The following is a 26248-nucleotide window of genomic DNA, read 5'->3' as shown; positions in this document are numbered from 1 at the left end:
ACGTCCTAAAAAGTTGAATCTGTAGCTTAAATAAATAGGTAGGCCTAATCTAACGTCCTAAAAGGTGTAATCTGTAAGCGTAAATAAAATAGGTAGGCCTAATCTAACGTCCTAAAAAGTTGAATGCTGTATCTTAAATAAATAAGGTAGGCCTAGACTAACGTCCTAAAAAGTTGAATCTGTATCTTAAATAAATAGGTAGGCCTAATCTAAAGTCCTAAAAAGGTGAATCTGTAGCTTAAATAAATAGGTAGGCCTAAATCTAACGTTCCTAAAAAGTTGAATCCGTAGCTTAAATAAATAGGTAGGCCTAATCTAACGTCCTAAAAAGTTGAATCTGTAGCTTAAATAAATAGGTAGGGCTAATCTAAAAAAATTGCTATAAAATAGAAAAGGGATTGATTTAGTTTGAATACAAATGAATAGGACTTTCAAACTGAATCCAGACCTACACATAGCATGTGTCTGTCTATGTGTGTGTGAGTGCGTGTGCTCCGATAATGCACTTGGCATTTAAAGTGCATCCACTGTACCTTGAATGATGCACTCAATCCAGCCAGCATCTAACACAGTCACACACTGTGCATTTCTCTCTAACCTCTCTACATTACTCATCCACATCCCTAGAAAGGTAGTAATCAACATATGTTGGGCCTAATGGGGTCTGTGTGTGGGAGTGTTCTGGCGTTTTTAAAACCTCCTTTCTTCTGGCGGCCAACAGGCTGAATTTTTACCCCGGGTGATTTTATTTGCCCCCCGAGTTTTCTAATTTGTTGGACATAAAAGTCTGTAAAAACACCAGCAAGTGATTTTAATTTGGGTATCCAGTTCCGAAGTATTTCCATGCATAATAGAGAGATATATGTTGTGTAATCGAGGTTTGAAATTATTATGTTTTGATCAAATATTATATCTGTTTCGGCTTCTTGCGGTCAATTTGCAGTCTACAAATGTAACTATATTCCGTCCCCCTGACCATCCGCTGAAGAAAAAAAATTGGATCGCCTCTTATTAGGATAACCTCTTATTACACCTAAGACTACACACTACACTGTTTTTAAGTGTCTGTCTTATATCTGAGAGATATAATAAAGCAACTCAGGATTATTATTATTTTTTTTTACCGTAGAATGACCGGTATACCTTTGACGTGGAAATGCCCTATTCATTTCCATTCATTTTTCAGCCCGTTACTGGGTTACCTGTAAACAAGTCTTGTAAGGCTTGTGGGCATCGTAAAGCAGTTCGGGATAGTCTCAGCTTTCGATGGTGGGGTTAATCATTTGTTAGTTTGTAGCCCAAACCGTTTGGCGTTTCTAAGTTGAGACGAGTCCCATGAAGCTCCTGTGAAAACAGAGAACACCGACGTGTTCGTGAGATTCTCAGCTTTCCCATAGTGGAATCATGTTAGTTTCTAGCTCAAACCGTTCAGACTCTGCAGACGTTTTCGTGAGAAGATCCATTGTCGGGCTGTCTCCTGGTCTGTAGCGCTGCCACGGCCGTCACTAGTTAACACAGTCACAAAGTGTTAAACCCTGCCTATTTCTAAAATCAGATTTTAAATCTAACCACACTGCTAACATTATGCCTAACCCCAACCTTAAATAAAGACCAAAAAGTTTAATTTCATACATTTTTACGATATCCTATAGACAATTCTGACTTTGTGGCAGATGCAGAAGGCAGACACTCCAAAAAAATTATATTTAGCTTAAACAGACAGATGTTGTTATGCTAATTATATTTCCATGCGGGCGTGGACATCAACTCTTGGGTTAATGGATTTCTACGGAACAGTACATTCTATAGGAAGATATGTGTGTGATTTGTCATGTTTGTGATTAGATTTCTGTTGCTGTTTGTCATCAAATAGCTTCTTATCTCTTGTAGAGAAACATTGGTTATTAAGTTCTCTCTCTCTCTTTCTCCCCTCCATCTCTATATCTCCCCTCTGTCTCTCTCAACCCCTCTTTCACTCCCCCCCCCCACCAGTAAATTGGTAGGCAGCTGGGACCTGCAGCAGTAGCAGTGAGTGTCACCCACCACTGAGCCCTTTGGGCAGTGGAGCGCTCCAGTGCTTTACCCTCTGGGACCGAAGGGATAAAAATAGGGCCCTCAAAGTTAGCGGACGTCTCCTTCCCTCCATGTGTGCTTCCTATCAGCTAGGATGAGTCAGTCTACTGTACAATATGGAGGGGTTTAATACAGACACAACATTAAAGTGTGTGCGTGTATGTGTGTAGAGCTATATTGTTCTGAGGCAGCAGTGACATCTTGACACATGCAGATAATTGGTTGGATAATGCAGTGCCCAGAACTATCACAAACAACATACTGCTAGTGTGCAGTGAAAGGGTTTGGTAGGGGAGCTCTCTACTACTCTCTAACATACCATATTCTCAACAAACATTCTTCAAAAGGCTAGTCTTACCCTCAGGCTCCATAATTCCTGGCATCCCTACATGCAAACATTTTAGTATTTCTGAGTGTGTGTGTGTGTGCGGGGGGGGGGTGTGAGCAAGAGTGCGCAGTGATTTTAGAAAACAGCGGGGGACCCCATCATGATCCCTCAAACCCCCATCAACCCCTCCCTAACACACACACACACACACACACACACACACACACACACACACACACACACACACACACACACACACAGCCACTGCTGCTCTCGTCTTCCCTGAGGCTAAGTGGTGTTAACCCTTTCTCCCCTGGGACCTAGACAAAAGCCCCCCTAGGACGACCAATAATCAAGCCTTTTCACAAAGACCCCACTAGCCCTTTATCATCCCCCCCTCGCTCTATTTCCTCCTCTGCCGTCCTCATCCTCTTTCTCCTCCCTTCTCTTTCCCGTCCCATCGACTGTCTTTTCCCGTCATCATCTTCACATCCTACTTCCTCCACCTCTCCTTTCTTTTCGCTTTCTCCAACACTGCCCCTCTAAATCTTTTCCCTCCCTCTGTTTCATTCTCTCCTCTGTCCTCTCCTCCTCCTCCCCTCCCCTCCCCTTTCCACAGCTTTTGGCTGACATACTTCAGGGGCATTATTTATATGGCCCAAATTCACTGTGACGTTTCTCTACGTGATTGAGTCCGGCACCACGAGACACAGAAATGATAGTTATTTGTTAAATGGTAATAACTACAATATTTGGGAAATTTGAAAATGTAATCCCACTCAGGATTTGTAACTCGGAAAAAAAAAAATATATATATATTTTATGCTTAAACCCCGGCATGGCTGCTTGCAGTTATAGTGTATCCTTGTTTTATTTTGATCATCAAAACCTTATCCCATGAGATTCAGTGTATGTATCTCTGTCTGAAGTAGTAACCGCTTGATCATAAGCAGTTATTGATCTAGTGCTAGACCACAGGTATCTAGGGAGACGTGAGAAGGGCAAGTAAACTACACAGATTATGTATCTGTCAATAAATAAAGGTAAAACAAGGAAACATAAAAATAAACAAGTATGAACTCTCTGACTGTAAGAGCATTTCAGTTCACATACTATCGACAGCCCTGGCCCAAGGACAGCCTTTACCTGGGGACAGAGATGGTTGGATGGGGGATGGAGGGAGAGCGAGAGAGAGGGATGGTGGAGGAATAGAAAGGGCAGAAGCCTGAAGGGATAAGCGGGAGCTACTCATGTGTAACGCCACTCACGCGCCGGCTTGATTGCCTGTTTTTTTCGGGCCGTATCTTTTTTTTCTCCCTTTCCCAAGGAGAGATTGACACAGTGGATTCTCCCTGCCCCCTCTCTATCCACCTGCCGGGACCTGAGTCTGATGAGCTTTCTGTACTCTGAATGGAGTCAGGAGCCCTGTGCACAGCTGTCTATTTACACCCACTGTTCGGTGTGTGTGTGTGTGTGTGTGTGTGTGTCTGCGTGCAAGTGTGTGTGTGTGTGTGTCCAACTGTCTGGATTTCGACACCTGAGAGAGAGAAGGAAAGCAGGGAGAAATCTGTAAAATAAAAAAACATGGAGAACAAAGACAGGAGTCTAAAGATGAAAAACAGACGGTCATATAGTGATATACAGATGTAGGATCTTAATTGGATCATTCTTTTGCTGCTGAAAAAAGAAAATGCTAACTTGTAGTGTATTTGAGTTTTAAAAAGGCTTCTAAAGTTTGTAATTTCCACTTAAAAAATGTCAGACTTGATTTGCTTCACATTTCCTTTTGCTGCCGGATTATTTTCCTGCTGTAGCAAACTGGCTCAAATTAAGATCCTACAACTGTATGCTTTATTGCAAGCAGGTCTATTGTTCTTGCTGTTTGTCATGGACAGCTTGCCAAAGTTTACATTTATGAATAAATAGAACCAGGTAGAAGTGTCCGTTGTCTGTTGTTGAGAGGCTGTGGATGAGTGTCAGAGAGCTCAGAGGGGGTGTGGGTGCGTGTGTGTTTGTGAGTGTGTATGCTGGGGTGCGAGTGTGTGTGTGACGGGGGCAGGGTCTGGAAAGAGAGAGATAAGGTGTCCATCCTACAAGCGACTGGCTGCAGCCATGGCACCCTGACAGAGCTGAGATATGGCCTGAATGGTAATCTACTAAATACACACACACACACACACCGACAAATACACAAACACCTTATCAAAAAAACATATTTGCTCAGGCGACAGATTAATTAGAAAGGATATGTATCGCAACCATCAAACCATCAAAACGAGGAGCATAGAAACAGACCAATAAACTACGACAACGTTGGGTTTGAGACAAATGTGTAGAAGAAGTGTAGGGGCCAACATCAAGCCCTGTTGCCCTGTTACCCTGTTAAGATACCTGGCAATTGCATACACGGCAGGGATGGACATGCTACACGATACAAAACACGATAAGCTCACAATACACACGTCATAGAAACACGATACACACACAATACACACATGACAACTAGACAGGTATCAGAAGAATCATTTGCATCATCCTTTCAGTGTATTATACAGTGACCTTTTCCTCTCGGAAACGTTACAAGCGTCTGGAATTTGGAGACATCCCTGATGTATTCTGTGTTTGTCACTACTGGCACTCTATACCTACAAGACAACAGAACAACACAGGTGTCCAATTCAACAGCGCCGTAATATCAAGGATTACTATCGCATCCAATGGTCCATTTCAGGCCTGAATTCTAACACAAGGTCAGACATCAGGAGACAAAATGTGTAATACCACAAAAATATGTATACATGTATATTAACTGTCGTGAAAAGGAGTGTGACTACAGCAGCTAGCACGATTTAACCTGACAGACAAGCAGGCTTACATCTCCAAAATCTCCAAACCTTAAAACACAAGCTCTCAAGGAGTGAAGTCTAGAACAGCTCCCAAAGGAGGCCTGCTGTCTGCCCGTTAACCACACACACACACACACACACACCACACACACACACACACACACACACACACACACACACAAAAAATCTGCCCCCCCCCCCTTCGCACACACACACTCCAAGTTCTGAGCATGACGGAAAAACTGCAAACACTGTCGTTTCCTTCTCATCTCTCCTTCTGTCACTGCAGCAAAGCAACTGTCAAGAACAGAAGAGGAGAAGAACACAGGACTGAAGCCCCTTCAATCCTTTCCGGCCCGTTCCAAACGTCCTCTAACCACAGTGTGGTGTTATAAAAGAAAGCTCTCCTCGTTAGGACTTGTGGCCAAAATTCACCTTGTCTGCTGTACTTTATATACAAATGAAGTCGGAAGTTTACATACTTTTTTTTATTATACCGTTATTTTACCAGGTAAGTTGACTGAGAACACATTCTCATTTGCAGCAACGACCTGGGGAATAGTTACAGGGGAGAGGAGGGGGATGAATGAGCCAATTATAAACTGGGGATTATTAGGTGACCATGATGGTTTGAGGGCCAGATTGGGAATTTAGCCAGGACACCGGGGTTAACACCCCTACTCTTACGATAAGTGCCATGGGATCTTTAATGACCTCAGAGAGTCAGGACACCCGTTTAACGTCCCATCCGAAAGACGGCACCCTACACAGGGCAGTGTCCCAATCACTGCCCTGGGGCATTGGGATATTTTTTAGACCAGAGGAAAGAGTGCCTCCTACTGGCCCTCCAACACCACTTCCAGCAGCATCTGGTCTCCCATCCAGGGACTGACCAGGACCGACCCTGCTTAGCTTCAGAAGCAAGCCAACAGTGGTATGCAGGGTGGTATGCTGCTGGCTAAATACATTGGGTGGTATACACCTTAGTCAAATACATTTAACTTCTTGTGGCTGCAGGGGCAGTATTGAGTAGCTTGGATGAAAGGTGCACAGAGGTGCCCAGAGTAAACGGCCTGCTCCTCAGTCATAGTTGCTAATATATGCATATTATTATTAGTATTGSATAGAAAACACSCTGAAGTTTCTAAAACTKTTTGAATKATGTMTGTGAGTATAACAGAACTCATATGGCAGGCAAAAACCTGAGACAAAATCCAAACAGGAAGTGGAAATTCTGAGGCTGGYCGATTTTCAACCAAGATCCCATTGAAATCACAGCGAGATATGAATGAGTTTGCACTTCCTATGGCTTCCACTAGATGTCAACAGTCTGTAGAACTTTGTCTGATGCCTCTACTGTGAAGGGCTGCCAAATGAGAGGGGAATTAGTCAGGTCTGCCATGACCTGACCGTGTTCTAACCATGCGCGTTCACATGAGAGGGAGCTCTGTTCCATCGCTCATCTGAAGTCAATGTAATTCTCCGGTTGGAACGTTATTCAAGATTTATGTTAACACCATTCTAAAGATTGATTCAATACATCGTTTGACATGTTTCTACTGACTGTTACTGAACTTTTGGACATTTCGTCAGCTTTTAGGGAATGCGCTTCGTGACTTTGGAATTGTTTACCAAGCGCGCTAACAAAAGTAGCTAATTGGACATAAATAACGGACATTATCGAACAAATCAAGCATTTATTGTGGACTTGGGATTCCTGGGAGTGCATTCTGATGAAGATCATCAAAGGTAAGGGAATATTTATCATGTAATTTCTGGTTTTTGTTGACTCCAACATGGCGGCTAATTTGACTATTGTTCTGAGCGCCGTCTCAGATTATTGCATGGTTTGCGTTTTCCGTAAAAAAAAAAAAAGTATAATCTGACACAGCAGTTGCATTAAGGAGAGGTATATCTATAATTCCATGTGTATAACTTGCATTATCATCTACATTTATGATGAGTATTTCTGTTGAATCGATGTGGCTATGCAAAATCACTGGATGTTTTTGGAACTAGTGAAYGTAAYRCGCCAATGTAAACTCAGATTTTTTTATATAAATATGAACTTTATCAAACAAAACATACATGTATTGTGTAACATGAAGTCCTATGAGTGTCATCTGATGAAGATCATCAAAGGTTAGTGATTAATTTTATCTCTATTTCTGCTTTTTGTGACTGGCTGGAAAAATGATTGTGTTTGTCTGTGATTTGGCGGTGACCTAACATAATTGTTTGTGGTGCTTTCGCTGAAAATCCTATTTGAAATCGGACACTTTGGTGGGATTAACAACAAGATTACCTTTAAAATTGTATAAAACACATGTATGTTTGAGGAATTTAAATTATGAGATATCTGTTGTTTGAATTTGGCGCCCTGCACTATCACTCGCTGTTGTCATATCGATCCCATTACCGGGATTGCAGCCATAAGAAGTTTAACTCAGTTTTTCACCATTTCTGACATTTAATCCTAGTAAAAATTCCCTGTCTTAGGTCACTTTATTTTAAGAATGTGAAATGTGAGAATAATAGTAGAGAGAATGATTTATTTCAGCTTTTATTTATTTCATCACATTCCCAGAGGGTCAGAAGTTTACATACACTCAATTAGTATTTGGTAGCATTGCCTTTAAATTGTTTAACTTGGGTCAAACATTTCGGGTAGCCTTCCACAAGCTTCCCACAATAAGTTGGGTGAATTTTGGCCCATTCCTCCTGACAGAGCTGGTGTAACTGAGTCAGGTTTGTAGGTCTCCTTGCTCGCACACGCTTTTTCAGTTCTGCCCACAAATTTTTATGGGATTGAGGTCAGGGCTTTGATGGCCACTCCAATACCTTTACTTTGTTGTCCTTAAGCCATTTTGTCACAACTTTGGAAGTATGCTTGGGGTCATTGTTCATTTGGAAGACCCATTTGCGACCAAGCTTTAACTTCCTGACTGATGTCTTGAGATGTTGCTTCAATATATCGACATAATTTTCCATCCTCATGATGCCATCTATTTTGTGAAGTGCACCAGTCCCTCCTGCAGCAAGCACCCCCACAACATGATGCTGCCACCCACGTGCTTCACGGTTGGGATGGTGTTCTTCGGCTTGCAAGGCTCCCCCGTTTTCCTCCAAACATAACGATGGTCATTATGGCCAAACAGTTCTATTTTTGTTTCATCAGACCAGAGGACATTTCTCCAAAAAGTACGATCTTTGTCCCCATGTGCAGTTGCAAACCGTAGTCTGGGTTTTTTTATGGTGGTTTTGGAGCAGTAGCTTCTTCCTTGTCGAGGGGCCTTTCAGGTTATGTCGATATAGGACTTATTTTACTGTGGATATAGATACTTTTGTACCTGTTTCCTCCAGCATCTTCACAAGGTCCTATGCTGTTGTTCTGGGATTGATTTGCACTTTTCACATCAAAGTACGTTCATCTCTAGGAGACAGAACGCGTCTCCTTCCTGAGCGGTATGACTGCTGCTTGGTCCCATGGTGTTTATACTTGCGTACTATTGTTTGTACAGATGAACGTGGTACCTTCAGGAGTTTGGAAATTGCCCCCAAGGATGAACCAGACTTGTGGAGGTCTACAATTTTTTTTCTGAAGTCTTGGCTGATTTATTTGGATTTTCCTATGACGTCAAGAAAAGAGGCACTGCGTTTGAAGGTAGGCCTTGAAATACATACACAGGTACACCTCCAAATGACTCAAATGATGTCAATTAGCCTATCAGAAGCTTCTAAAGCCATGACATCATTTTCTGGAATTTTCCAAGCCTTTTAAAGGCACAGTCAACTTTGGGTATGTAAACTTCTGACCCACTGGAATTGCGATACAGTGAATTATAAGTGAAATAATCTGTCTGTAAACAATTGTTGGACAAATGACTTGTGTCTTGCACAAAGTAGATGTCCTAACCGACTTGCCAAAACTATAGTTTGTTAACAAGAAATTTGTGGAGTGGTTGAAAAACGAGTTTTAATGACTCCAACCTAAGTGTATGTAAACTTCCGACTTCAACTATATATATATATATATACACACAAGTGTGTGTGTGTGTGTGTGTGTGCGCTCGTGCATCCAGGTGTGCGTATGTGCATATGTGTATAGACTATCCTAGGTTATGTAATGCTGTGCAATGGAACCGAGGGGACGATGGCCTGTGCAGGCTGGTGTGAAGGAATTAAGTATTTACATTTGAGTCATGCACTGTTACAGAATGCTACTATTATTCCAGAATGACTCAATAACAGCCGCACCATCAGTAGCACATTACTGTACATCAATGCTGCGCCAATCATTGTCCTAGCCTACCCGTTGCTTGCACCTTTTAATCCATGCTTACAACATAGCCTACCTTAGAATTTACAGGGACATTTCCAAAGGATTTTGATAGGCCTCACAAGTTCCTGCTGCTTTTCTCCAGAATAAATACATTAAGCCCAATGCCTCTGAGGCAGCCGAAGCAGAAATCAAATATTGGTTAATCAACTGAGCCGGCTTCAACAAAATGCTAGCTCTGCTATTGGTTACCCCACCAGCCAAGGCTGGGCATACTCTCTCCCTGTGTTCTCTCTGCCACAGTTCAACTTCAAAGGCACTCTCTCTCCTGTAGAATGCAGTCGACAGCAGAAAGAACGTTTGATGTCATGCATTTCAGAAATCTTTAATATGATAATCTGTGTGCGGAAATTATGTCTGGAAAAATACACACGTTACTTTGCATAAAAAACACAGCCGCTTGAATACACATCGACTTCAACTGTGTGCAATGCTGGACGTCAAGGCTAACTCCTACATTACGCTATAGTGCCATTTCTCACCCCGACTGCCCTCTCCTCAACTACCTCTGTGTGTATATCCAACAGCCAGGTCAGCCATTTAATAATCAACTTCTATGCTTGCAGAGGTGGGCCTAAAGTTGGAGAACTACACTGGTTATACCTTTTGAACAAAGTTGACATTTCCTAAGACAAAGTTGACATTTCCAGACATTCCCTGCACGCAAGAACACTTGTCTCTTGCGATCATCTCACCGGTGCAGTATCTAGACTAGCAGCACAGCACAAGTCTATAATAACAGTGTGGGGTCCTTCAGACGGCCGAGGCTTCCACAGGACTGCCTGTGCCCTCAGCATCTGTCAGTACTGTATCTTTATCACTCTATGTCATATTGCTTCCTCTCTCTTTTTACTCATGCCATGTAATATAAAAACCCCCATTTAAAATGAATCAACATCAGTGAGACCTCAAAAAAGTGTAAATATCATGTGCATTTTTACATGACAAATGTCATGCAGATTGAACATTCACCGTCCCAAAGAGAGGAAAAGAAGAGAGAGAGAGAGAGGGGAGAGGGAGAGAGGGAGGGAGAGAAAGAAGTATGTAGATAATGCCTGTTTATTCAACTCATTCATTTCTTGTCCATGTCTGTTGGTCTTGTGGGTGAGAACTGGAAGATGGGGGTCTTCAGTAACTGACTCAGACTGGCCGTGACGTCTCACTCCTGCCCTACATATGAGAGCCCTCACTTACCCCTCCCCAAATTCAGTCTATGTCTGACACACTCACACTCCATCCAGTGATTATTTTGGTCTTGAGAGGGCAATAGAGGGGTGGAGAGGATGCTGAATGGGGCTGTAGGGGGTAGAGGTCTGATTGGACTGCCCAGGGTAATTGGGTTAATTTGGCCCCTTGGCACATGTGCTTGAATCAGCCTCGTCAACCAAGAAAAAGGCCCGGGGCAGCTGGGAGGAGACCGTCAAACCACTGAGAAGGAATGAAGTTCGACAGAAAAAGAGGGTGCCCCCCACTTGAGCAGAGGGGCATAAGATGGAGGGAGGACGAAAGGGAGGATAGAGGGGTTTGTATGATTTGGAAGGAACGAGAGGGAGGGCCACTAAATGTAAGACTAAAACGGTTCATGTAACAAGACAATGAACCCAGAAGAAAGCAAACACAAAAAGGATTGTGTCACATCTGATCTGTCTGGTATCAAATGGGCTGGAGAGCAGTGTGAGCTCTCCCTCTCCCTCTCCTTCTCTCACACACACACTCTACCTTTCTATATKCCCCCCCTCYCYCATACTTACTCTCTCMTCCCCCCCCCCCCTCTCCCTCCCCCCCGCTGGATGTAGTGGCTACTAGAGCTCAGCGGATAGAGAGAGTTTCTGGTAGTTTCTGAAGCTTCAAACAACATTTTCTCCAGGTGTAAGATAATGTCAGAGAGTAAAACAGTCAGCTAGGATTTAGCACCATGGGCCGTTACGGACTCTCATACATCCAAGCAAAAGTCAGCTTGGATTCAGAACCACGGCAAGATAATGACTCGTATAGAGCCAAGCTACAGCCTAATTCCTCTACAAGCCTGTAAGCATGGGTGAATTCATTAGTCGGACACTGTTGCAAAACGTTTTGCAACGGAAACCGCTTACTCCAAATGAAAAAACGTTTTACAACAAAAGCAAGAATTTGTATTGGACAAATTCAAGTGGGTTCTTCGCTATTTGGTTCCATTTGCTTCTGCTGACTTCCATTAAGTTCTGTTTGGTTCCTCGTGAATTCGCCCCCATAGAGCCATGTTATTCTGGCCTTATTCCTCTACTAGCCTATAAACAGTTTTGGTTCCAGGCTGCGCCAAGAAGTTGATGTTGATTAGATGTTTTTTATTGTCACATACACCAGATAGGTGTAGGGAGATGTGTTGTTTTACAGGGTCAGCCATAGTAGTACAGCAACCCTGGAGCAAGGGTTAAGTGCCTTGCTCAAGGGCACATCGACAGATTGTTCACCTTGTCAACTCAGGTATTCAAACCAGCGACCTTTCAGTTACTGACCCAACGCTCTAACAACTAGGCTAACTGCCCCCCCCCCCCCAAAACACAGGTCTGGTGAACAACATGCCTAGTTTGTGGCTGACACCTTAGATAGGTGGGGTTCCTAAATGTCTGAAATGCATGTGTAAAATGAATGTATGAAATGGAAAGATTGTGGATAAAATGTTTTATCAACCCCTAGAAAAATGTCCTGCTAATGCAGGATTATTTTCCTGCTGTGAGAAACTGGTCAAATTGATAACCTACTGTACACCTGAATATACACTACATGGCCAAATGTATAAGGACACCCCTTCAAAGTAGTGGATTATGCTATTTCAACCACACTCGTTGCTGACAGGTGTATAAAACCGAGCACACGGCCATGCATTCTCCATAGACAAACATTGCCAGTAGAATGGCCAGTACTGAAAAGCTCAATAACTTTCAACGTGGCACCGTCATAGGATGCCATCTTTCCCACAAGTCAGTTCATCAAATCAAATCAAAGAGCTGCCCCTGTCAACTGTTATTGTGAAGTGGAAACGTCTAAGACCAACAACGACTCAGCCGCGTAGTGGTAGGCCACACAAGCTCACAGAATGGGACTACCGGGTGCTAAAGCGCGTAAAAATCATCTGTCCTTGGTTGCCTCTGGAAGCAACGTCCGCACAATAACTGTTTGTCGGGAGCTTCATAAAATGGGTTCCATGGCCGAGCAGCCACACACAAGCCTAAAACCACCATGCACAATGCCAAGTGTTGGCTAGAGGGGTGTAAAGCTCACTGCCTTTGGACTCAGCGGAAACAAAAAGGCAAGTCAGTTAAGAACAAATTCTTATGTTCAATGACGGCCTAGGAACAGTGGGTTAAGTGCCTTGTTCAGGGGCAGAACAGCAGATTTTTACCTTGACAGCTCGGGGATTCGATCTTGCAACTTTTTGTTTACTAGGCCAACACTCTAACCACTAGGCTACCTGCCGCCCCACGTCCTCTGGAGGGATTAATTACACCTCACCATCTGGCAGTCCGACGGACAAATCTGGGTTTGGCGGATGCCAGGAGAATGCTACCTTCCCTAATGCATAGAGCCAACTGTAAAGTTTGGTGGAGGAGGAATAATGGTCTGGGGCTGTTTTTCATGGTTTGGGCTAGGGACCTTAGTTCCAGTGAAGGGAAATCTTAACTCTACAGCATACAATGACATCCAAGACGATTCTGTGCTTCCAACTTCATGGCAACAGTTTGTCCTGTTTCTGCATGACAATGCACAAAGCAAGGTGCATACAGAAATGGTTGGTCGAGATCGGTGTGGTAGAACTTGACTGGCCCACACAGAGCCCTGACCTCAACCCCATGAAACACCTTTAGGATGAATTGGAACGCCGACCGCGAGCCAGGCCTAAACGCCCAACATCAGTGCCCGACCTCACTAATGTTCATGATTGAATGGAAGCAAGTCCCCGCAGATGTTCCAAAATCTAGTGGAAAGCCTTCTCAGAACAGTGGAGACCGTTATAGCAGCAAAGGGTGGACCAACTCTATTTTAATCCCCATGATTTTGGAATGTGTAGATATGAAAAAACAACTGTCCCACATTTATCCCAATTAATACCACACAATAGCAAGCCAGATAAAATAATTCTCCCCATCAAACTACAGTAGACACAGTAGCTATCTGGACAACAATGACACTCCTTACCCAGCGATCTTTGCCACCATGACTCAAGCTACCGCGCTGCCACCCTCTGCCCTCTGACTTAGCCAAGAGGAAGAGAGTCTGCATCCCAAATGGCGCCCAATTCCCTATATAGTGCACTACTTTTCACCAGGGTCCTGGTCAAAAGTAGTGCACTTTGTAGGGAATAGGGAGCCGTTTGGGACACATTCTCACATTTTCCCCCTCTGCCCTCGTACTTAGCCAAGTGGAAGAGAAAGTCACCATTGTGATGTGGGAGCCGGCCACTCCATGCAGAAAATTCCAACTGAGATTTATTTTATTAATCTGCTACAAATACTGTAGAGAAATGACTGGAAGAGGGAGGAATGAATTCATTGTGCTCGACTGCCTTCTAAGGAGAGGGAAGCAGAGCTTGGAGACACTCCCATGCCTTCCAACGAGAGGGAAGCAGAGCTTGGAGTCACTCCCATGCCTTCCAAGGAGAGGGAAGCAGGGCTTGGAGACTATCCCAGGCTTGGCTGGCCCACGCCAGTCTCTTCACACCGTGTTACCCCCCCCAACACAGCCTGACCCGGCAAAGCCAACGCAGAATACAACATATCACAACTCAACACAATACAGCCCAGTAAGATACAGGACACAGCGTAACAACACTATATAGCATAGGCTAACACTATTCAACACAAACAAGTTGAGCAAAGGCCAGCTTAGTATTATGCATAAAGTAGGCGATAAATGCAAAAGCTTTTCAGAAAGTGATTATTTTATCATCACAGGGTTTGTAAAATGTCTGTGATCTAGAGTTCATGTCTAAGGCCTAATAGTTGAGTGGCACTACGACGCTGTGCAACTGTGCCCATAATATTGAATGATTGGCCCTGTAGACGATGCCAGGGAGACATTTGGGATGAGTGATTGCAGTATTTTACTAGAGCCCGAAGTGGAGTCTGCAGTTTCTCAAACCTTCCCCGCCAATGCATAGCTCTCTGAGCGACTGCCAAGGAGGAAGTGAGCGGAGCACTCACTGGTGATTACTGTCAGTGTTTACATATGGGCCTGTGAAAGACACAGAATGGAGGGAGGGCTCTATACACCAGCTGCAGGGACAAGTGCCAGTGAGGAGAAGGAGAGAGAGAGAGAGAGACACACACACATAACGACATAGACAGAACTGCAAAGAGACAGCAAAAGACAGCAAGAGTCAACAAGAGAGAAAGACAGAGACAGAACGAGAGAAGCCAAATTCTAAGCAGAGAGAGGGGCAAACAGGCAGACATAAAGAGAAAGAGATCCTGGAGAGTGTGTAGACACCCAGACAGCCCCCCCCCCCCATCTGTCCACAAAATAAGAGCCACAGGAGGGGCAGAGGAGATACCTTTCTAGCCTCTAAGTGTTGGAGAAAAGACCCATTTCCTCCAAACCATAAACACAGTGCCAACTCTGGCATAGGCCACAGAGAGGTTATGAGTGGTTATGCACTATGACACTTCATATGAAGTGGAAAGGGAACGAGACGGGTTCCAATTCATTTTTGATTAGTTGGGTGCTTGAGAAATCAAAATAGCAATGACTTAAACATAAACTGTATAACACGGACAATACCTTCTAATGCGCCATGTCTAACCTCAACAAATGTGCAGAACGCAACATTAAAATGCATCAAAATGACCCTACCTACAAGAGAACATCATGTTATAGCTACAGTATATTCCATACTATATTGTAATGGGCCTGCATCCAGATAGAAAATGAACAACACGTTATATATCATAAGAAAAAGCCACTCTCAGACACCATATATCACTGTTCCCTGTAAATGAGTGTTATTATTGCTACTCAGGAGTGCGCAGAACTTTCACCCTCCGAGGGAGGCTTTGGCACTATGGAGAATCAAGCAGAAAAGATGTTCCCACAGAGGGAGAGGGGGGAGAGAGAGAGAGAGAGAGGGAGCTACAGTTAGAAGAACCATTTGTTTCATAAACCTGATGGAGAGCCCGAGGGAAGTAACAGAGAGAGAGAGAGAGAGAAAGAGAGAGAGCGAGCGAGAGAGATAGAGAGCGAGAGAGATAGAGAGCGAGAGAGGGACTAAAAGAGGGAGAGGGAGAGAGAGAGAGAGAGAGAGAGAGATCGAGAGCGAGAGAGAGGGACTAAAAGAGAGAGAGAGGAGAAAAGCAAGTAAAGAGGGAGAGAGAGAGAGACAAAGAAGGAGAGAGAGAGAGATAGAGAGCGAGAGAGGAATAAAAGAGGGAGAGAGAGAGCGGAGAACTAAGAGAGAGAGAGAGAGAGAGACTAAAAGAGAGAGAGAGAGAGAGAGAAACTAAAGAGGAGAGAGAGAGATAAAGAGAGAACTAAAAGAGGGAGAGAAGAAGAGAGAGAGAGACTAAAGAGGGAGAGAGAGGAGAGAGACTAAAAGAGAGGAGAGAGAGAGAGAGAGAGAGAGAGAGAGGACTAAAAGAGAGAGAGAGAGACTAAGAGAGCGAGGAGAGAGACTAAAAGAGGGAGAGAGAGAGAGAGAGACTAAAAGAGGGAGAGAGAGTAGGAAAGAGGCAGCCACTACAGTGGAAAAGTGTGTGTCCTCCTTCTCCAGAGTATGGACACAGAAGAGAGTGGCTAAGTGAGCTACTGTCCCCACCCACACACACACACACACAACCCCTGAGTCCAGCCTGCCAGCCAGGAATACATTACAGTACATTACAGTACAGAGAAACAATTTATGTACAACAGATGTTTGGACAAGATTAGAGCCACAGCTAGAAATCGACATGAGAAATGACTTGTACGCGACAACTTCAACGCCGGCTGTGGATTGACTCTGCACCTACTCGTTCACTCCCCCTCATAGATTTAAAAGGAGTGGATTGGTGTGGAAACATGTTGGAAACTCCCTCTGGCCCATGCTTAGACCAATCCAACGCCTTGACTTCATAATCTCTCTCTCGGCTCAAAGATGCTCCAGAACTCCTGCGATCTGTCATCAGCCAATCCTTTGCAGCCGTTGCCATACTTTGGAAAGAAGTAGAAGGTGCTCAACCAACGTGAGTAGAGGTACAACCTAAAAATGTGTAGACGTCGTCGGACAGGAAAAGGCGCAGCGCTCGCTCACCGTTAAAAAACCACGGCCATCCTCCCAGAACGCATAGCGCCACGTCTGAAGTTCCAGAGTGACAGCACTCAGCTTGAAGGAGGAATGCCATGATAGGGATGATACACACACACGCACACTCACCATTGATCTCTGAAGGTAATAGAAGTCCTCTCAGCGCATTTAAGCAAGCACACGAATCTCCCTCAATAACAAACAGTTAATTCAAAACATAATGGACTGTCTCTCTTATGTGAGCCATAAATGTTAGTCAGCCCACCAACCCAACCGGTCCCTATACCCAGCCCTAAGGCTTACACCAACCCACCCTTCCCCTATACCCAGTCCTGAGGTGTACTGTACCCAGCCAGACCAACTCACCCAACCCCTATACACACACTGTAAAAAAATGTCCTGTTGTTTTTACATTAACTTACTGGCAGCCTGTAAGTTACTGTAGTATGTTAATGTACTATATTTTATGGTATCTAATACTGTTACTGTAATTGATTTACAGTACCAATAATGCTACTGTAGTTGTTTTACGGTAACAAATACACTTACTGTAAAGCATTATTTGCATATTTCCCAGAGGGCCTGTTTGTTAGTGAAAGAGACATGCATGGTTGTTCCATTCATCTATGTTCCGTCCTGTGGCCTTTACCAAATGAGATCCTAAGCCAATATGTAATCATTGAAATAAAATTATTTAACACAATACATATTTTACAAGGGCTTATTTTGAAGTCTGAGTTTTACCCAAATACAGTGGCCTGAAACTCATGGTTTACAGGCCACATCTGGCCTTTTTATTTGCATGTAAAATAACAAAACAGGTACCAACTAACTAAGAACAAAATATTACATTTATAATAATAATTACCAAAAAACATTTTCTCTCTCATGCTTCAGAGGATGTTCTTTGATTTTGTTGCCTGTGTGCTTCTTGTGTGGCATTCTATTTGAACAGTCACAGATACAGTAAGTTAACTGCAATACATGTTTTCCCACAATGCAATGGCAATCTTTTCAGTATATACAGTATATTACTGTTGATTAAACAGTAAATTTACTCTGACAATTACAGGATTTTTTATTTTTTACAGTGCAGCCCTGAGCCATACTGTACCCAGCCCACCAGGCCTCTATACCCAGCCCTGAGGCATACTGTACCAATCCCACCAACCCATTAGGCTTCTATAACCAGGCCTGAGACATACTGTACCAATCCCACCAACCCATTAGGCTCCTATAACCAGACCTGAGACATACTGTACCAATCCCACCAACCCATGGTAGGCCCTATAACCAGACCTGAGACATACTGTACCAATCCCACCAACCCATTAGGCTCCTATAACCAGACCTGAGACATACTGTACAATCCACCAACCCATTAGGCTCCTATAACCAGGCCTGAGACATACTGTACCAATACCACCAACCCATTAGGCTCCTATAACCAGGCCTGAGACATACTGTACCAATCCACCAACCCATTAGGCTCCTATAACCAGGGCCTGAGACATACTGTACCAATCCCACCAACCCATTAGGCTCCTATAACCAGGCCTGAGACATACTGTACCAATACCACCAACCCATTAGGCTCCTATAACCAGGCCTGATACATACTGTACCAATCCYACCAACCCATTAGGCTCCTATAACCAGACCTGAGACATACTGTACCAATACCACCAACCCATTAGGCTCCTATAACCAGGCCTGAGACATACTGTACCAATCCCACCAACCCATTAGGCTCCTATAACCAGGCCTGAGGCACACCGTACCCACCCAGCCCTGAGTCATACCCAGACATATAAAATAATACATTCATAATAACAATAGAGGAATCAGCTGTTTATTCCTCGCCCCTCAATAGGAGTGAGTGTTAATTGAAATCATTATAAAATTATTAAGGGGAATAAATTATATTGACTTGAATTACAGGGGCGGAGCAATCTAAAGACCGGATCAACAAAGGAGAGTGGTTGTTTGCCTTCGTGTGGTGAGGTTTTAGAAAAAGCAACTCACTACCTTCCTGAAGACAAACAATGTATACAAAACGCTTCAGTCTGGTTTTAGACCCCATCATAGCACGGAGACTGCACCCGTGAAGGTCCTCGTGCTCCTAGACTTTAGTGCTGCTTTTTATACCATCGATCACCACATTATTTTGGATAGATTGGAAACCCAAATTGGTCTACACTGACAGGTTCTGGCCTGGTTTAGATCTTATCTGTCGGAAAGATATCAGTTTGTCTCTGTGGATGGTTTGTCATCTGACAAATCAACTGTAAATGTCGGTGTTCCTCAAGGTTCCGCTTTAGGACCACTATTGTTTTCACTATATATTTTATCTCTTGGTGATGTCATTCAGAAACATAATGTTAACTTTCACTGCTATGAGGACGATACACAGCTACACATTTCGATAAACATGGTGTCCTCCCTGGAAACCTGTGTTTCAGATGTAAGGAAGTGAATGGCGGCAAATGTTTTACTTTTAAACTCAGACAAAATGAGATGCTAGTTCTATGTCCCAAGAAACAAAGAGATCTTCTGTTGGATCTGGCAATTAATCTTTTTCTTCTTCTATTTTTTAATCGTTTTTTTTTACATTTTACCCCCTTTTCTCCCCAATTTTTCGTGGTATCCAATCGCTAGTAATTACTATCTTGTCTCATCGCTACAACTCCCGTACGGGCTCGGGAGAGACGAAGGTCAAAAGCCATGCGTCCTCCGAAGCACAACCCAACCAAGCCGTACTGCTTCTTAACACAGCGCGCCTCCAACCCGGAAGCCAGCCGCACCAATGTGTCGGAGGAAACACCGTGCACCTGGCCCCCTCGGTTAGCGCGCACTGCGCCCGGCCCGCCACAGGAGTCGCTGGAGCGCGATGAGACAAGGATATCCCTACCGGCCAAACCCTCCCTAACCCGGAYGACGCTAGGCCAATTGTGCGTCGCCCCACGGACCTCCCGGTCGCGGCCGGCTGCGACAGAGCCTGGGCGCGAACCCAGAGACTCTGGTGGTGCAGCTAGCGCTGCGATGCAGTGCCCTAGACCACTGCGCCACCCGGGAGGCCCTTCTGGCAATTAATCTTGACGGTTGTACAGTCGTCTTAAATGAAACTGTGAAGCACCTCGGCGTTACTCTGGACCCTGATTTTTCTTTTGACAAACATATCAAGACTGTTTCAAGGACAGATTTTTTCCGTCTACGTAACATTGCAAAAATCTGAAACTTTCTTTCTGTCCAAAAATGATGCAAAAAAATTAATTCATGCTTTTGTCACTTCAAGATTAGACTACTGTAAATCTCTACTTTCCCGCTACCCGGATAAAGCACTAAATAAACTTCAGTTCGTGCTAAACATGGCTGCTAAAATCTTGACTAGAACCCAAATTTTTTATCATATTACTCCAGTGCTAGTCTCTCTACACTGACTTCCTGTTAAGGCTAGGGCTGATTTCAAGGTTTTACTGCTAACCTACAAAGCATTACATGGGCTTGCTCTTACCTATCGTTCTGATTTGGTCCTGCCGTACATACCTACACGTACGCTACGGTCACAATACGCAGGCCTCCTTACTGTCCCTAGAATTTCTAAGCAAACAGCTGGAGGCAGGGCTTTCTCCTATAGAGCTCCATTTTTATGGAATGGTCTGCCTATCCATGTGAGAGACGCACATGTGAGAGACGCACAGTATGTCTCGGTCTCGACCTTTAAGTCTTTATTGAAGACTCATCTCTTCAGTAAGTCCTATGATTGAGTGTGCCCAGGGGTGTGAAGGTGAACGGAAAGGCACTGGAGCGACGAACCGCCCTTGCTGTCTCTGCCTGGCTGGTTCCCCTCTCTCCACTGGGATCCTCTGCCTCTAACCCTATTACGGGTGCTGAGTCACTGGCATACTGGTGCTCTTCCATGCCGTCCCTAGGAGGGATGCGTCACTTGAGTGTGTTGAGTCACTGACGTGATCTTCCTGTCCGGGTTGGCGCCCCCCTCAGCTTCGTGCCGTGGGGGAGATCTTCATGGGCTATACTCGGCCTTGTCTCCGGGTAGTAAATTGGTGTTTTTAAGATATCCCTCTAGTGGTGTGGGGGCTGTGCTTTGGCAAAGTGGGTGGGGTTATATCCTGCCTAGTTGGCCCTGTCCAGGGGTATCATCTCCCGACCCCTCCTGTCTCAGCCTCCAGTATTTATGCTGCAATAGTTTGTGTCGGGGGGCTAGGGTCAGTCTGTTATATCTGGAGTATTTCTCCTGTCTTATCCGGTGTCCTGTGTGAATTTAAGTATGCTCCCTCTAATTCTCTCTCTCTTCTCTCAGAGGACCTGCGCCCTAGGACCATGCCTCAGGACTACCTGGCMTGATGACTCCTTGCTGTCCCCAGTCCACCTGGTCGTGCTGCTACTCCAGTTTCAATCTGTTCTGCCTGAGGCTATGGAACCCTGACCTGTTCACTGGACGGGCTACCTTGTCCCGGGCCTGCTGTTTTCAACTCTCTCTCTCTACCGCACCTGCTGTCTCTCACTCTGAATGATCGGCTATGAAAAGCCAACTGACATTTACTCCTGAGGTGCCTGTTGCGCCCTCTACAACCACTGTGATTATTATTATTTGACCCTGCTGGTCATCTATGAACGTTTGAACATGTTGGCCATGTACTGTTATAATCTCCACCTGGCACAGCCAGAAGAAGACTGGCCACCCCTCAGAGTCTGGTTCCTCTCTAGGTTTCTTCCTAGGTTCCTGCCTTTCTAGGGAGTTTTTCCTTGCCACTGTGCTTCTACATCTGCATTGCTTGCTTTTGGGGGTTTTAGGCTGGGTTTCTGTATAGCACTTTGTGACATTGGCTGATGTAAAAAAGGCTTTATGAATAAATATGATTGATTGATTGAGGTGGCGTGTGTGTGTGTGCGTGTATCCACTCTCTAAGTCACCATCTGATAGTGCTGTAAAGATAATTTGCACCGCTGTTGTATTGCAGTGAGAACTAAGGTGACTTTCAAGGTTGAAACACTGTCTGGGTTCCTCCTCCCTCTTTATTTAACAATATCTGAAAGGGATGACATTTACTCAGATAATGGGTTTCATAGTCAGTGACTCTGAGAATATTGAGATGGTTTGTAAGAGCAACATTTCTGTTCTTTAAAAAACGGCAATATTTCTCTTTGAGAACTTTGTGATTGCTAGATGGATATTGTTTGTGTGTAAGTGGTGTCAGGGATTGGTTGAATGTAGCCATGTGGAACCCCATAGTGAAAGACGTAGAAGTCAAAAGTATAATTTATGTATTTTCAAGAGGACCACAATCAAAATACTTATCATGATTTTAAATGCATTGTATCCACATGTGGTTGTGTTGTCTTTTTAAATTGTCAAATAAATCAACAACAAAAAAAAACTGGTCCAAAAGCCGTGTCAGTCCACACTGAGTGGAGGTGAAACGTGTTAGCTTAGCACAACTTCTATTTCAAACCCCAGCTAACACGGCTGACCAGTGTTGTGGGTAAAATTATAATATGTTCAAATACTGTTATTGCATCAAGTGGTGTTTGCGTGAACTGAGAGTGGGTCTCTAGGGCTTAATGCTGACAGTAGATGTATGATGCCTTAGGTGCTAAACCTAACAAGTCACATTCCTTTCATGTGATGGAGGTTGCTCTGGTCTGACTGGAAGGTACCAGGGAGACATGGCTTGGTTATGGATAATTATAAGAGGAACCTTGTTTTGGGGGCCAGACCTTGGTCTCTACATAATGAGAACAGTCTTTACAGCAGATACCGTCTATTAGTATCGTTCATACAAATCCTAACCTTCTGACCCATGACATACATCTGTTGTTTGTCATGAACATTCAGGAGGATGTACTTTGCTATAAAATGCAGTGGCTCAAATCTGCTCGTTGGGCACTAAACGACTCATCTAGGGGTGGTTCGTCGACCAGCTTCATTATTGCAATAATTAATCTATGTTATTAATACATTTTGAATAGTAATATCCTGATTGGTGATTGACCTTGTCTCTCCTCATTATTGATTGAGAACAATGTATAGAATGGCTAATGAAGTAACACAGCTCAGAGGGGAGGAGAGATTAAATTATTTCATGAGCACATACGTGTGTGCGGGGACCTAAAACACATGAAGAATATTACTACTCTAATATGTACATGTATAAGACATAAGGGACTTCAAAAGAACCGTAAAGGGACATGTAAATTCAATGAAGCAATAGCTAGGTCTACTGTAGATATTTCAATAGGAATACATTACTGTACCCACAGCCATAGGTGCCAAAGCTAGCTTCATGTTTAACAGTACAAATTAATGTAAGTGTAACAGTTGGATGTTCCTATAAAAGCAAAGTGCCTTATGTAATCCCAGTGCTTATTGAATGAGGCTCCCGGCAGGCAGGCAGGAAGAGCAGAGCTGTATAATAAATGCAGAACAAATATGTGGATGAACTGCGGCATGATAATGAATCTGTTTCTTAGAGCACATCAAAGCTTTAACCAGTTTGGCTATTAGGGATTATGTTAGCTAACACACACACATGGGTACACACACACACAGGGATAGACAGACGACCACATATGCACCACACATGCACACACACACATACCAGGGTTCCCATAAGGAAAAAAATGGGGCGCCGGACAACGTGACCGGGAAGATTTTAATTTACCAGCCATTTAAGACCAGACCCATATGCATTAAGTGTGTAACCCATTAGGGCATCCACCCACGGTGCTCAGAAAGATAAAAAAAAATCCCATTTAGATTATAGTAATTCAATTTAACAGAACATGCAACTCCTGTAATGAAGCAGCCAATAAAACACTACTTTCAAACATTTGCCTAAAGGCAAATCACTGGAAAACAGAGCACCTGATGCGAGCGGTTTGTAAAAACATAGAAAGAGGGGGAATTTAAAGATGCAACTCCTAGGATGGGCTGATAATAGGACTAGGATTGTGCCTTTGGCTTTTGGACAACAAAAGAAAGTTGATATCAAAACAGCAATTAAGTTGGTTTCAATGGCATACAGTATGAGGAAGTCTTCATAAAAGAATTGCCTCCATGTTTCTATGGTCGGATTTAGCCTAGGCTACTTTGAAGCAAAGGAAGACATCCCTCAAAATATGAAGTAAAACGTTCAGGTTTCAACCAATTAAGTATGTTTTCAAAATGCATACTGCCTCCAGCTCACATTGCACAGTGGTGGATCACGCACTGACAGCCTGCCTACCATTTTATATGCACTTCAATGGTCGAATGGGAGGGCCGCTTCAATTACCAGTTGCCACTAAAAATAGTAGCTCTTTTTAATCGTGGTCATCAAAACAATTTTTAACATGTGATTGCAATTAGAGTTCTTGCGCAATGAATGGGCTTATAAAAGCACATTCCACTCCAATAGTAATGAGCTGAGGAGCTGCAGCAGATATTTCGCTCAAACTAGGTTCTCTGTATGCTGTGCGCGTGTGATAAGATACACGACGACGAACGAAACTAACTAAATTGAATTGCTCTACATTTTGCAAACGAACCTATAGACCAATAAGCATGACAGTCTAATGTATTTACATTGACTGCTATTTCCATCAATGAATAAAAAGCATTATTTTCCATGTGATTGTTTTTTCTCCCGGTCAATTTGGCTGGCAACAATTTTATTTATCGGCTTTTCACATTTTTCTATAGACCAAAAGCCGGAAATTGCTGGCTAACAGAAACCATGACACAAACACAAGAAACAACTCCACTCGTGAATCAACAATCATATCTATCCAAAACACCATATTTCATATTTCGTTGTTTCACCATTTTCACCATTTCATTTGAGGGATCATCAATCAAATCTTCCTGAATTAAGAATCATGAATAAAAAGCTGTTCAGTCAGCAGTGCTGCAGCTCTGCCCAGTGAGGTCTTTACTCTTTATCGCTGCTCCCTAATCACTCATAAAAGCTAATTTCCCGCCGTGGGGCCCAGCTTGACCAGGTTTCAGCATTGTCAGGCCAGACCTGGGGAAGCCATTAAAACCCTATTAAAAGAACATTTGCTCTCTAACACGCACACAGCCGGACCTACACACACACACACACACACAGGTGCACATATGCATACTGTACACACACACACAAACAAGTGCGCATACACACACACACACATAAACATGCACGTGTATGTACGTACGTACCCAAACTCTCTTTCTCTCTCTCACACAAATACACACACAAGACTGAAATGGGTGTTATTAACAGCCAGGCTGTTAAACAGCAGAGATATCTATCACTGAGAGACTCATCAGGAGAGGAAAATGTTTTTAATGACATGCTGTCCAGTCTGCAGGCCAACACACACACACAGCTTCAGCACGGAAACACTAGGTTTGTATAGCAGACACAATTATTTAAAATGTCTACCAAAACCACATATTGGGGTTGGACAAAAGACATGGGATATTGATTTGAGGTTTGAATTTCTAATTACGGTTTTAAATGGGGATTTATTCAGTGGAGAAACACTGAAACAATGCTGTTCACAGTCAGACAGAGGCAGGGTGGAGAAGAAAGGAGGCACAGTTAGGGGGGGTTACAGGTATATATTTCAAATTACAAGTTTATAAAACATGTACCCGTAGGCTAAAACTCAAAAGAAGAAAAAAAATGTACGAAATACATTCAGAGCTTAAGTGATAATAAATTCAGTATAAACAAGAAAAGAAAAGAAAAAAGTGGGCCTCCACCCCTAATCGCCAATCCCATTGCCCCAACCAGCCAACATGTCTCCATCAGTCACCCGCCACTGATTTACTGAGAGATTCAAGGCGCTATCATCGTTGAGTAACATAATAGATGCAAAGCATTGAATATTTACATTCATGCACTTCTAAATACACTTTGTAACTTTGCCCCAGAAGCATTTACCTGCTGGGCACTCCCACATCACATGGACTCAGTGAACAGTGAAACGTTTCCTTGGTGATAAATACAGTCTGTGAACAAACTTAAAATGTATAAATTGATGGTTTGGATTATCGGATGCCAAGGTCATATTAAAGGGTTGAAGGATTTTTAAGCCGAAAGACAATTGAGACATGGATTGTGTGTGTGCCATTCAGAGGGTGAATGGGCAAGACAAAATATTTAAATGCCTTTGAACGGAGCATGGTAAATGGTGCCAGACGCACTGGTTTGGGTCGACAACTGCGACGCTGTTGAGTTTTCCACGCTCAATAGTTTCCCATTTGTATCAAGACTGGTTCACCACCAAAAGGATATCCAGCCAACTTGACAACTGTGGGAAGCATTGGAGTCAACATGGGCCAGCATCCCTGTGAAATGCTTTCGACACCTTGTACAGTCCATACCCCAATGCCAATGAATTGAGGATGTTCTGAGGGC

The 26248-nt window shown here is 43.6% G+C and overlaps 1 protein-coding gene across 1 annotated transcript in view; it reads right to left on the bottom strand.

The window, feature by feature from the left end:
- nrxn3a (neurexin 3a) overlaps positions 1 to 26248 on the bottom strand; it is a 423493-nt gene that overhangs the window by 352769 nt on the left and 44476 nt on the right. The window lies entirely within an intron of this gene.

This window comes from Salvelinus sp. IW2-2015, linkage group LG9, assembly GCF_002910315.2.
Source record: "Salvelinus sp. IW2-2015 linkage group LG9, ASM291031v2, whole genome shotgun sequence".
NCBI lineage: Eukaryota > Metazoa > Chordata > Actinopteri > Salmoniformes > Salmonidae > Salvelinus > Salvelinus sp. IW2-2015.
The sequence above is the reverse complement of the archived record's forward strand: the minus strand, read 5'-3'. Positions and strand labels throughout refer to the sequence as shown.